We start from the raw sequence: 13,081 nt of genomic DNA, 5'->3' as shown, positions 1-13,081 counted from the left end.
AAACACAAAGTTGATCATCTAAGAATATTTACCATATTCTTAAAGGCTGATAAAACAGCATGAGGCGTATTCTAACTGATATAGAGAACGAAAAATGGCTTCCACAACCAACCAGAGCCATTTTGTTGTCAACTAATCCAACCCAACACTGCTGAGATGGCATGCATGACTACGTTGCTGTTACTCTTCTGTCGTTGACCTCGTGAAGCTAACCCAAACGATTTGATCGGCCCAGAAGGTCCCAACGTTGTGGTTCCAGCCCGACGTTCTGCCACAAAATATTCTTGGGTGGGGAAGGTAGTCCGACTTACAGGCTAATATTTTCCCATAACTCAGGGTTGTTTTGCTACAGCCTTAGCCTTGTTTAGGTAGCTACAATTGGCTAACATTGGCTAACCTCAATAAGATATTGGTGTCTAACTCAGTTTGCTCTGTGTGTAATGTGTTTGTTTTCCACTAAACCCTAGCATGACTCATGCAAACATTTGGTTTGATCAAAACCAATACAACAAGCAACAAAGCTAACTAGAAGATGTTGGTGTTCACTGTTGTTTCTAGTTCCGTAACAACTAATTTCCATATTGACTGCTGTTCAGAAAGACCAACAGAACTTCTCTTAAGCTGTGAATAAAATTGGGGATTTTATCAAAAAGAACAGTAATTAAGTGTTCAGATTTGTATGAGCTCACACTAGCGCGATCGAGATCAGCTCGGCAGGGAGCCTCTTCAAGAGAAGAGCACATCAGACTTCTCTGGGACACGAAGTACATTAAAAGCACCAAAGCAAAGACTAAGAAACCTTCAGTTTCTACAGGCAGACACGATTGTTGGGATTTCCTGTTGCGGTGGAATAGTTTGATGAAGTGACATTTAAATATAGTACAGTATCAAAGGGTTGGCCTTGTTGCGATGTCGAAAATTTCTCTTTGACATATCCCTAGAGTGAAACAGCACTCAGCTCTGTCCAATCATCCTTCATTAAACTTTCCCTTCTATCTCACTTTTAAAGAAAGCTCTTCTGGCAGCCTTTCCTTACCTCCCTATGTTCTCTCCAAGAACAAAACCAAAGACACACTGCAACACCCTCTAAAGCACCCAGGGAGATGTAGACACGTGGAAAGGTTCTTCTGATCTTCACTGCTTTTATAGGGGTTGTACATGGGAGAGAGACAGATGGGTGAATTGTAATGCCACTATAGTGACTTTGAGAAGACTTGTGAGAAGGCGCAGGCACAGGCAGCAGAAACAAGACAAAACATCTCATAGCACTCCCTCACACACCACAAAAAGTAAATTACAGATCCAATGCCGGAATTATTGTGTAACCTTAGTATAATTTGTGACTTACTTTGTGTGACATGAGCAGTTTATTTCACGGGTTGCTCTGCTGTCCTTGAGCCCTTGCATGGGAATTTACATCCACAACATTTTATCAGACAGCGATGTTAAGGGGACATGCATACTTCACGAACAGCCCCGCTGGCCAGCTGAGGGTGCTTTCACACCTAGGTCGCTGTTGTTCCGGCCGGGAACATTCGTCCCTTTGGTCGGTTTGTTTGGAACCATTTGAACCGAGCTGAGCCCGGTTAGAGAGGGTGATCTCGGCCAATTTGCAGTCACCCCCTGGAGTAGTTTGTTTGCTATGTGAGCACATGTCACCTCTAGGCTGAAACAAGTACCTTATAATGATATAACCAAGTAGTTAACCTGATGCGTTTTTGGAAAGGTGGGGTTCTGAGAGTTGCCTGGCAGCACACTGCTGGCTCAGTGCGCTGCCTCTTCATATAGACGTTAATTTTGTTTAATACGTCTATCAAACTTGATCAAACTGTTGTTCGTGAACCACAGTACAGCAATCAATGCCACCTTTCCACAGTCACTGCTGATGCTTCAAATTCGATTTGACTATTTCCTGAAATCCAAATTTTTCACTCAAAATTATGACCAATCACAAAAATGTTTGCAACAACCCAGTGACGAGGGCGTGCCAGAACTTTGTCACGATTGTCCTGTAAACACAGACTGAACCAAGGCTAAATACAGCATTGTTACAACACTCAATAACTCCCTAAATCAGAACAAAACGTAAGTGTGAACACACCCTGAGATATCCCATTCTTGTTGTAACCATTAGTTCTGGCTGATTTCGTGACACCTCAACAACAAACACTCGTTGGTTGAACGACTACTTTGGCCTACATAAGATACACCAGTTGCTCCTCTGTTGTATTTCTGACACAGTGTAGCAAGACATGCTCACGCTGTTTTCAAAATGAGTTGAACAATCGTTGTGTATACATGGCGTGTATGTCATTTTGTTTCCATCACTGCCACTGCTATAGTATGAGCAAACATGTGTGACGAATCCATTGCATTTCCCGGGCGTATGTGCATTTCATCAGCTGAATAATACACCTCCGTATAGCAGAGAACACGCTGCCTCATTACCTCTGAAGACCTAACTAGGAAGCCGTGACTTTGAATACAGAGCGTGAATGGCAGCCATAACAACTGATAATGACTACTACAATCTATTTATAATCTATAGATAAATCTATTTATATTTAGACACTGAGAGTGTTGCTGGGAAATTATTAAATTATTATGAATATGAAGTTTTGGAGCAGGAAACATATGATAATTGGCAAAAAAAATCTCCAGTGTATATCTACAGTGAGAAAATCTAATTAGAATTTGCACACATTTGCTTTCAAACCATAAATAGTTTTACCAAGTTTAATGTGTTTTTGTGGCAAATAATTTGAACATAGATTAACAAATGTATTCATATTACAAGCTTAAATGTCTCTGTCTGAATAAAAAGCCCACACGTGTAAACAGAGGCACACGTGCATACACACACGCACAATATCTTTATTAGTGGTTTGAGCGCACCGGTGTCACTGCGTGTGTGGATGAGGGCTGTCGTGCTGCAAGGCGAAGATAAGAACCATCCAGTGTGCTGTGTGCTAAGCCAGCCGGGATAAGCCAGGTCTGTGTGTCCTGCCAGAGTGGGAGCGAGCTGCGAGCGGGGAGCCGTAACTCTTGCAGGGCTAGCAGCACTTACTGGCGCTGGTGCGAAAACACAGGAACCCGCCGACTCCACTTATCACCCACCTTTTACCCAGACGCTCGGCCAATATCGCAGCCAGGCCCCAAAACACACACGTACGATTTAGCATTCTGCAACGCTTGAGACATTTTTCACTCAGAGGTGGAGTAATCAAGTCCAAATTTAGATTGGCCGTCGTCCAGATTGAACGTGGTCCAGGTTCTGTGAAATTCATAACAATAACAACTGTGATAACCACAATAATTGGCCTGTAAATCATTCTCCCAGCCCTGCCATGGAAGAGATTTATTTATACTCTTCTGCTGCTAATGCTTCATTCTTTGCAGTCAACATTACTGAATCTTTAGAAGATAAACATAGGAACGTCACATATGTATAATCATGCAGTTCTTTAAAAATCCAGCAAGAACGCATGCTGAAGTTTGCTTTTTTTCCCAAGTTACATTTGCGGAGATACCGGAAATACCAGAGGAAACCGCTCTCAGTCAATGAGCCTTCACTTCCTCAACCTTTTGAGATCCACTCATGGTGTCTGATGAGCACTCGATGAGGAAACCTTGGCAGAGGGGACAGATATGCCCCTTGTTGCCTGACGGCTGTTGCCAAGTGGCCTGTAAGGTGGTTTGGAGCACAGGGGGTCTGTTGGAACGGGAGCAGGGGAGAAAATAAGAGGGGGAAGAGAGAGGTGATGAAGGAGGCACATCAATGGAAGGGCGAGCAGCCAAATGCATTGCAGTCTCAAGTCAACAGGTGGCCAACAAGCAGCTGGACTGAAGGCTGGGGGAGCAGAGTCATTCAGGTTTCTATTTTCTGCTATCCGCCGCTATTCAAACAGCATAAGAACATGACTCTATTGCTGTGAGCTTTAGGGACCTGGAACAAAGTCAGCAACGTATTCCCTTCAAAGCTGGGTAACTTGCATTAGTGATGCTTCCTCTGGAGGAGGGCAGCCACACATGAATATACTCTTATGTGCCCCGTATGAGAAGACAAACATCCACAACATTTTTGCCTGAACTACCGTTGATAAATGAAGAGACGATTTGTCTTCTTTGCTGTTTTTGCCAGGAGGGATCTGACTTGAGTGAGTTATGTTGTAAAATAGGCAGAGGGTTAGAGGCAGTTTAAAGTTTATATACTCGAGCCAGGACCGGGAGCTAGTGAACCAGTCCAAGGATCACACACCCAGCCAACAATTTAACATTTGATGCCAGTGTTGCTCGCGTAGCCAAATGACTGTACAGCAGTGGATGTCAAATCGCCGCTTAACAAGTGGAACTAGCGGCACAGCGGGTCGTTTTGTATTTCGTAGGATACCAGCACATGGAGTTGAATTTGTTTAATGAAGTGGCTCTGATTGGTATTCTTTCTCTGTATCAGTTTCAACAGGCTCCATAGTGAAATCCAAATGGCAAGTTACCAGACTATCATCTGCTATAAGAATGCAAGCTTTTTGCCTTGGACCTGTGTGCTTTAGCATGGTATTACAGTAGCCAATAATGCATACAGACAGTTTTAAGCAATACTGTACACTGATCAGCCATAACATTAAAGCCACTGACAGGAGAAGTGAATAACATTGAACATCTTGAGACAATTCTATATTCTGCTGGGAAACTTTTGGACCTGGCATTTGTGTGGATGTTACTTAGACATGTACCACCCACCTAAACCAGACCAGGCACCCCCACCCCGTAGCAATGACACTCCATGATGGCAGCAGCCATCCCCAGCAGGATGCAGACTGACACAGGCACACAGTCAAAAGTTTAAATTTAAGAAAGTTAGGGAAGTTAAGAAAGTCAGGCCTACTTCAGGCCTCACTGAAGAAGTGCTCAGCTGTCTCAAAAAAACAACACTGTCAATCTTGTAACTGTGGCAGTACGTACAGCTAAGTAAATAATAAAGTCTTTTCTGAGCCTTCAACCAAGACTGTGAACTAACAGTCAATGCAAACATACACGGAAGAATATGGAACAATTCCTTCTCTTATTTTTTATTTGTGTGTTTTATGTATTTATTTATGTATTCGTTTTCACAGTCACAGTCTCCCACAGCTTTTACACATTTGAAAAGCTGGCACAGCCTATAATATGACTGTCACTGAATCTAAATTGTCTTTTTTTTTTCTTTCTCAGAAAAGTGCACATTTCAAAGCAGTAGGCAGTCAGCATTTACTGTTTGAATATTTCCAAACAATGTCAACTCGTATGTCCAAGTCTCGTGGATGTGAATGTTATTTACCACAGAACCGTCTGCATGACTGATGTGCTGGAAAAATCAGAAGCTCCTTCTCTCATTTTCGGTTGCTCTTTCCTCATCTGTGTGGGTTACTGTATATTACTCACATTGAAGCGACCCAGCTTCTTTTTGGGAACAAAAAGCAAGATCTCATAGTGTAAATCATTCAACTTTAGAAGGAAGACTTGGTTTAGGGTTGGGTTACAGTAAGGTGCATGCAAGTAGTAGGCATGGTTATAGGGTAAGTCTCTAGGACATAAATGTAAGTTAATGTATTTTTGTATATAATGATGGGACTACTTGGAGTATTGTGGGTGGTTATAGGCAGCATTCTGGTCATTCAGACTGCTGCAACCTCAATCCTGTTTTCCTCTGAGGTGCTGAAAAAAAATGCAGAAAAAATGTCTACGTATAAGGTATCCTGTCAGACTGGATTGCGTAACGTTTTAAACTGAAGCACCAACAAAAATGGGTATGAGACAATTTAATTTTCAGTCAATATTTAATGACTGCCACTTTAATTTCATTATTCTACTCACAGAAGTTAAAGTGTCTCAGTGAGTAAATAGACAAAGCTCACATGGGTCAGACTGTTTGGGTCCGTGAGTTCAACCATCAACTTGTACGTGAATTATGTCTGTCAAAGGTCTCAGTCGTCCAGGTCATGGTAAGCTCAAAAAAACAGGTTAAAAAAAATGGACTTGCAGAGTTTCTTGAAGATGTTTCACCACTCATCCAAGTACTTTCTTAGTTGTCGCGGTTCTAACAGACTTGTGAGGAGTTGGGGTTTAAATAGTAACATCTGTGGGTGTTGCCCATCAGAAACTCCTTTGACTAGGCTCTGTTAACGACCAGGTACTTACTTGTAGCTGGAGGAAACTGTTTTGATCCGGTGTTCTTTCCCCGATGAATGGTACTCTAATGACCCATTATCGGCCAGAGACTCCAGTCTCAAGGTGTGAACGGAGGCGGCTCAGTTTCTGATGGGCAACACTAACAGATGTTCCTATTTAAACCCCAGCTCCCCACCAGTCCTTTAGAACAGAAGAAGGTGCTTGGACGAGTGGTGAAACACCTTCAGGAAACTCTACTTTTCCAGTTGTTGTTCGTGATCACAGAAACATGATGATGAAAAAGATGATATTGTCAAACAGAAAGGTCAAGCAAGTCTCTGGATTAAACTAAAACAAAATTAAATGAGATCATGAATTCACTATGTATGAACTGCACTCTGAGTGCAGTACTGTGTATTAGGTAAATACAAAGACCAAACTGATGTTGAATGAAGGACTGGAGCTTTAGATTCTCTCTTCCAGCTTGTCTCACGCTGACACATTAACCCAACAGCACAACAGAGTGGAAAAATATCCCTGTTGTGTGCGTTTGCGTACGTGTTCTGTAACCTTTGATAATACAGGCCACACCTTTACATCGCTGGGAGATGCTGGGTCTTCCCATCAGAGTCCAGTAAACTGGATGTGGAAAGAGTGACGTAAATATCACTTCAAACAGCGTCTGCTCATGCTAACACACACTCTGGCACTCTTCACACTTCATTACACTTGAAAGGCAGTACAGTTGTCTTGTATGATGCTGCTGTTGGTTGTTTTCTTAAAACAGCCGCTTCTTGCATTTTTGATCTACTGTTTCTTGAGGTGCTGTGGTAAGATAGGCTGCAGTGTTGAACTGTACATGTCAGGATTTCTTAATTTTTAGTAGATGGTTATGTCTTTCTTGCCCAAAACTTTCGTCCAGCCTGAAAAATACAGCCACTGCATCTCAATCTAAAATTCTACCTGTGACAAATGGCATCCCGCAAGGCTCCATACATGGACCAGTTCTGTTGTAGTGCTTATTTGAAAAATATAATTTTCTTTAAATTTTTAGATAGACACATAAATGGGGAATAGTTTGGAAAAGATGCACCAAACCAATAAGCATTGAGGTATGGAAGAATTAACCAATGAAATGAGTAAACATGACTGCAGTGTGTCTAATTGTTTTGTTGTTGTATAGGAGATTTGCAAAAAAGCTGTGTGGAGTTAAGTTACGAAGTTCCTCAATAATGACTGGTGTCTTTGTTTTCCCTTATTACCAGAGATGTTTCTGTGTCAACTATTTTAATTACTGGCAGTTTATGTTATTATAGTTACCAATAGAATCCAAGGCCAAAAAATGCATATATACTGAAAACTGAATTTCATTCATTTAAGTCTTCACTTGAACCATGCTGAAAGAAGTAGAGAACAAAATCTAATAAGCATTAAATACACTCAACAGAAGCACTCAACATTAAGTCTTCTCATTAGTTGTCTATGCCACTCTTTTCCACTGATATCTCCAATGTTTTTAGTTTGACTGATAAAATTGGACAAGAATACATTCTTCCATTTTTTGGCAATCACAATGAAATTAAATGAGCAATATTAAACTTTCTCATATGAGTGATACAATCATTATTCAAATGAGAGAATACATTAGATTATGGTCATCAGCCCTTTCGTCTGATTCCTTTTTCTTCAGCAGACAATGATTGTATTCATTCTTAGATTAATGAATCACTTCATAAAGACACAGCTATCCAAAAAGTTCTCCTTTATCGTCAGAGTCCTTGGGAAGAAAAATTACAACAACATCGTATAATCATTCTTTAGCTTAGAGTAGCCACGAACATGAGATGATTATATTCGGGAACAGCTGCCAATTATGCATACTTTAATTTAGCCAATTAAAGACCTGATTAGCTGAGAGCCTTGTATCCATTACAGGTACTGCATGTACTATAAGCCTGGCAAAACAACAACAACAACATCAAATGGGTGGTGTTTACTCCTAGTGGGGACACATTTGAAGAAAAAGTAGAAGAAAAAAAGTTGAATGGCGGAAGACTGAATGAATTTGCATCTGACCCAGTTCCATTTGGTTTGAATAAGCACAACGCGAGTGGTAGCATGCACATAGAGTTGTGAATGTGAGCTGTATAAAAAACACATTTAAAACTGTGACAGAGAATAGAACTCAAGGCGGGGGTTTGTCATGTCATGCAGAGCTGTTCTCAAAAGTTTCCAATTCCACTGAGAGCAAATTAGCAGACAACAGACAACAAGCTAACCATTTCAAAAAAATCTACAAGCAACGTATGATGCCAAGTTATCTTTCTTGACAGCAGCCCTTGGTGGCCATAGTGTTTAAGAGAGGAGCTTCAAGGAGCAGTAGCTGTATAGTAGGGAGGATGGATGGGTTATAGTACATGTGGGGAGGATGGATGGGTTGGCACTGAACTTTATTATTGTTTCCATAGTGAACCTTTTTTCTTCCATATACTTAGAGGGGAACGACTGTTTTTTACAACCTGGACCTTATTTCTGGCATAAAATACGATCGTTTACTCACCCGTATAACTTATGTGTCATTTGTAGTCGTTCAGGGGAGATATTTAGATCTGCGTATATCCATATGGTGGGAGTGACTGGGGCACCGAAATGCAGCCTCTAAATAACGTATTATCTACCGCGAAACTCATTCATTTCACCAATATTTTGTTATTGTTTGTAGTGCTATTCTCCTTTGAGTCCGGAGTTAGCTGTCATCATTCATTCGGGGTCTGTAGATTGACCTACATGATGTCTTCTGACCTGGATGATGTCATCTCAGAGCGCCGTGCGCACCCACGATGGTCGGTTGTTTACCTGTAATTTGCTACTGCTAGTTTTTTGTAACATGGCTGAATATTTTTCCAATTCTGAGGTTGTAGACGAACCATAGCACTACAAATGATAACGAAATATTGGTGAAATGAACGAGTTTCGCGGCAGATAATGCGTTATTTAGAGGCTGCGTTTCGGTGCCCCAGTCACTCCTACTATATGGATATACGCAGATCTAAATATCTCCCGAATGACTACAAATGACACAAAGGTTATATGGGTATGAGTAAATTATCATATTTTATGCCCAAAATAAGGTCCAGGTTGTAAAAAACAGTAGTTCCCCTTTAACCACATTTACTGTTGTACCCATAACTACAAAGCTCTAGTATTTTAACCAGATCTTTCCTTTAAAATAACCTGTTTGTTTTTGCACCTAAACAACTATTAGGAAGGCGACGAACAACTACAACTAGCTATTTCTGTTGTGTGTTAAAATTTTTGTTACAAAACATATACGCAGTTCTTCATAAACTCTGTCCTCGAAAGACTCCATTTATCCAAAGTGATTATGCATAATGCATGAGGATAAACTATGTTTTGGTATTTAAGACACCTGAGGGATAATGGCAGGGAAACTCAATGCACCATAGACACTTTGCCACTAATCTGATCCTGCCAGGCAATCCTGTTAACTATGCTTTTATAAATCATGCTATAATGATTTCTCTGAGCTTGAATTCTGTGTGTGCATGTGTGTTAGGCCGATTCAAAAGAAGCTGTGTCTACCTTCCCAAATGTACACAGGAACTGATAACTGCTTCTTTGCTATTTATACTCACAGGCCGTTTCCAAAGAGAACATGCTCTGCAAACAGCGTATATGTGTGCGTGTGTTTAGAGGATTTACAACCACAGTATTAATAGCCATGCTCTGTCCTATGCCTCCCTGATAGATATGACTGAGCTGAGGAAAAGGAAGAAAGGACAGGAAGAACCCGTGGAGACACAAAAGGTAGCGGACCCTGAAGTTCCTCATCAACACGACCGCGAAAGAGGATGAGGAAGACCGAAGATTGTTTTGTATTTGCTTTTCAAAAATGTGTAGAAACAATAGTGTTATAGTAACACCAGCCGGAACTGATAAGAGCCTGGCGGCTGTTGTTTGAGACTGCACACAAAAGAGACACCCACGCATCTGAATTCATCCCGCAATGTCTTATATAACAAGTTTTAAGGGTTTTCTCATATGTTTACCCTCTGCCCTCCTTATGTTGCGCTGGGTCGTCTTGCATGGGAAAGTGTCTTTTTTGTCTTCTTGTGTCGTGTCGACCCGAGAGGAAATTTGTGCACAACAGGGGGTGTAATGTGGAAGAAAGAGAGAAAGGCAACATTATCGAGGCACGAGTGGTTTGGTTTACAAAAAAAAAAAACAAGGGAAACAATATATTTGTCATTTTCAAGCTGCAGTGAAAAGAATGCATGATGGTTTCAGCTGTAGCAAGGGGCAATACTTGTATTTGCTTTCTTGGTGAGAATTAGATGCCAAGATGAATGCCACTCATATCTTATATCACATACCCTAAATACAAAGCTACGTTATACAGCTGCAGCAATATTTCTGCTTTTCAGTGTAAAAAAAAAATAAAAAATGCCGCATTTTAGATGTTGGCAGTTGGATATTGTATTGTTTATTTCCAGTCTTTGCGCTAATCTAAGCCAAATGAACCACATTCTGGTGACAGCATCATATCTACAGCACATATACGACAGTGGCATCCGTCTTCTCATCCCGCTCTTTTTGAGAAACAATTGAATTTTCAGTGTGTTCAAACCAGCGATGTCCCAATCTGTATTGGGTATTGGGGGCCAATCCAATCATTTTCAAAACAACTGGATTGGTTCAGGATTGAGCCCAACCCGATCTTTTATAGTTATTTATTTTAGGTCTGCCATGAACCAAAATGTCAAAACATGTTCTTCATCTTCTGTTTTATTGGTGGTTGAAAAAAAAATAAAAAATGAAGACGATGACCTCTAGTGAGATAAAAAAAAAGCCTTTATGAATCTCCAGGGGAGGAAATGTTGTTTATTTAAAATCGGATTGGGACTCGTATCAGACGATACTCAATATTAAAAGATCGGCATCAGATATAGGGGCAAAAAAACTTGCTCGGGACATCCCTAGTTCAGACTATTCCTTTATCGACGAGGCAATGTTCCAACAGACAGCAGCGCAGTTTTGATAAAAATTAGGCTCATACCTTCCGTGAACAGAACACCTGCATCTTTTCAGTGAGAAAAGACGTTTGACCTTTTATAGTGGCCTCAACCTATACCACGAGGAGTCTGTTAAGCTCACAAACCCATTTCTTATTTTGAGCATATTCCATGAAAAGACCAAAATATTTTCTGTGCATCCTGTAAACCAGAAGTTAATAAAAATCCATCAATAAGCCCTGTTGTTACAGTGGGTGACTTTGTTCATTAACGCAAACACAAAGTAGTTTTATTTTGATACAGGCCCATATACGTTGTAAAATCTCACTGGAGCATCAGCTGTGGATTAATTAGAAGATGAATTGATAAATGAACCATTTCTTCCTGTATAAATCTACTGTATCAAACTGCTCTATGACTATTTTGCCTTTTCAAAAACGAATTCATATATTCTAGAGGCATTTTTGAAGACAAAATAAAGAAGCTATCAAGGTGCTTGATCTAAGATGTAAGGACTTAAAGGGGCTTTGGTCTGTCCAAGAAAATAAAGAGTAACGCCAGCCTTAAAACATTTTTTTAGAAACGGTAAAAAAGACTAACCAAAAATACACGGTTAAGAAAAAGAAAGGATTTCTCCGCATAGATATTGTTGCCAATTTTTGTATTACTTCTGTTTACAGACATTTGAATTCCTTCGCATGTCAATACTGCTTTTAATGCTACTGTGCCAGGCTCAGTTTCCACAATATCCCGAACGTACACTGAAAAAGCCAAAAGTGCTTTTTTATGTGTGTCCTCTCAGGTCTGTGAGGCTCCTCTGTGGCCTCTGTTGTCACCCCAGGCCGGTTTGATCATCTTTTGGTTTAGATTCTCATAAAACAAAGGATACAAAGTGAGCGAGCGGAGTTGCAGGTAGAAATCAAACTGTTACATCTCTATTGATTGAACTCCCAGTGCAACAGGCGGCGAGCTGCGAACGTTGCCTGGCTGATCCATTTTTAACCAATCCACCCTCTGTAGTAATCTTGTTCTGCGGATTTGGGAGGATTTGTATACAGGAGCTTGACAATTGGAAGAAATTTACACCGAGATCATAGTGATATCCGAGGATGTTCAATAGCCTTTTGCAGATGTAGCCTGCTGGTTTTTACACACATACGCTGTGAATAGACACATGAAAAATCAAAATGCAGTGGAGTCTGCCATGTCAAAAAAACTATTTACTGGCCGCAGATGGAACTGCTGGCAAGTCAAACAGCATGGAAATGTTTGGTGGCTTTCTTAGTGACTGGGCGTTGGGTTGCTAGGAATGCAAGAAAAGGAAATTATAATCCTAGCACGTTATAGTAGTACAGACTCCATTCCTGCATTTCAATATCCGAGCTAGAGCCGGTGTTTAGCTTTAGTTCGAAGTTCACATTATTATTATTCATGACAAGGCCGGAAGACTTTTTTTAATAACTAGTAAATTTGGATTGTAATCACAAACCAATCCTAATTTCCTGCCACCGCCACATGGAATGGACGGCCTGGGTCACTGGACTGTAGAAAAGCCACCGTAGGACTCTCCATTATCATAAGCGCAAATTCCATACATTCGTATTAATTCAGCTTCTCAGAAATCGAAGCCAACATCCTGCTTAAATATATAATATATGCAGTGCCACTCCACCGGTTTCACAGATCAAGATCGGTTGACTTGCTATGGGCAGAACTGCTCGGCCTGTGATAACAGTTATAACAGTATAATGTCTTCTGAAAGTCTGAAAAAATAAGTCTCGATTTCATCTCCGCTTGCGCTTGGTACTATACGAAGCTTGGTAGATTACAAACTAGAGGCACAAAGTGTAAAAGAGTCTGCATTTACGGGGTAGGGACAAACAAATTGGAATTGGAGGAGC

The 13,081-nt window shown here is 40.7% G+C and overlaps 1 protein-coding gene across 1 annotated transcript in view; it reads left to right on the top strand.

Moving 5' to 3' along the window:
• Positions 1 to 11,294, top strand: part of uts2r (urotensin 2 receptor) — a 52,176-nt gene extending 40,882 nt beyond the window's left edge. The window contains exon 3 of the mRNA XM_084567933.1: positions 9,917 to 11,294. The gene's annotated coding sequence lies outside the window, so the exon portion shown is untranslated. The remainder of the gene's footprint in view (positions 1 to 9,916) is intronic.
• The last annotated feature ends 1,787 nt before the right edge of the window (positions 11,295 to 13,081 follow it).

This window comes from Chelon labrosus (genome assembly GCF_963514085.1).
Source record: "Chelon labrosus genome assembly, chromosome: 19".
NCBI lineage: Eukaryota > Metazoa > Chordata > Actinopteri > Mugiliformes > Mugilidae > Chelon > Chelon labrosus.
This window is presented reverse-complemented; position numbering and strand designations above follow the sequence as displayed.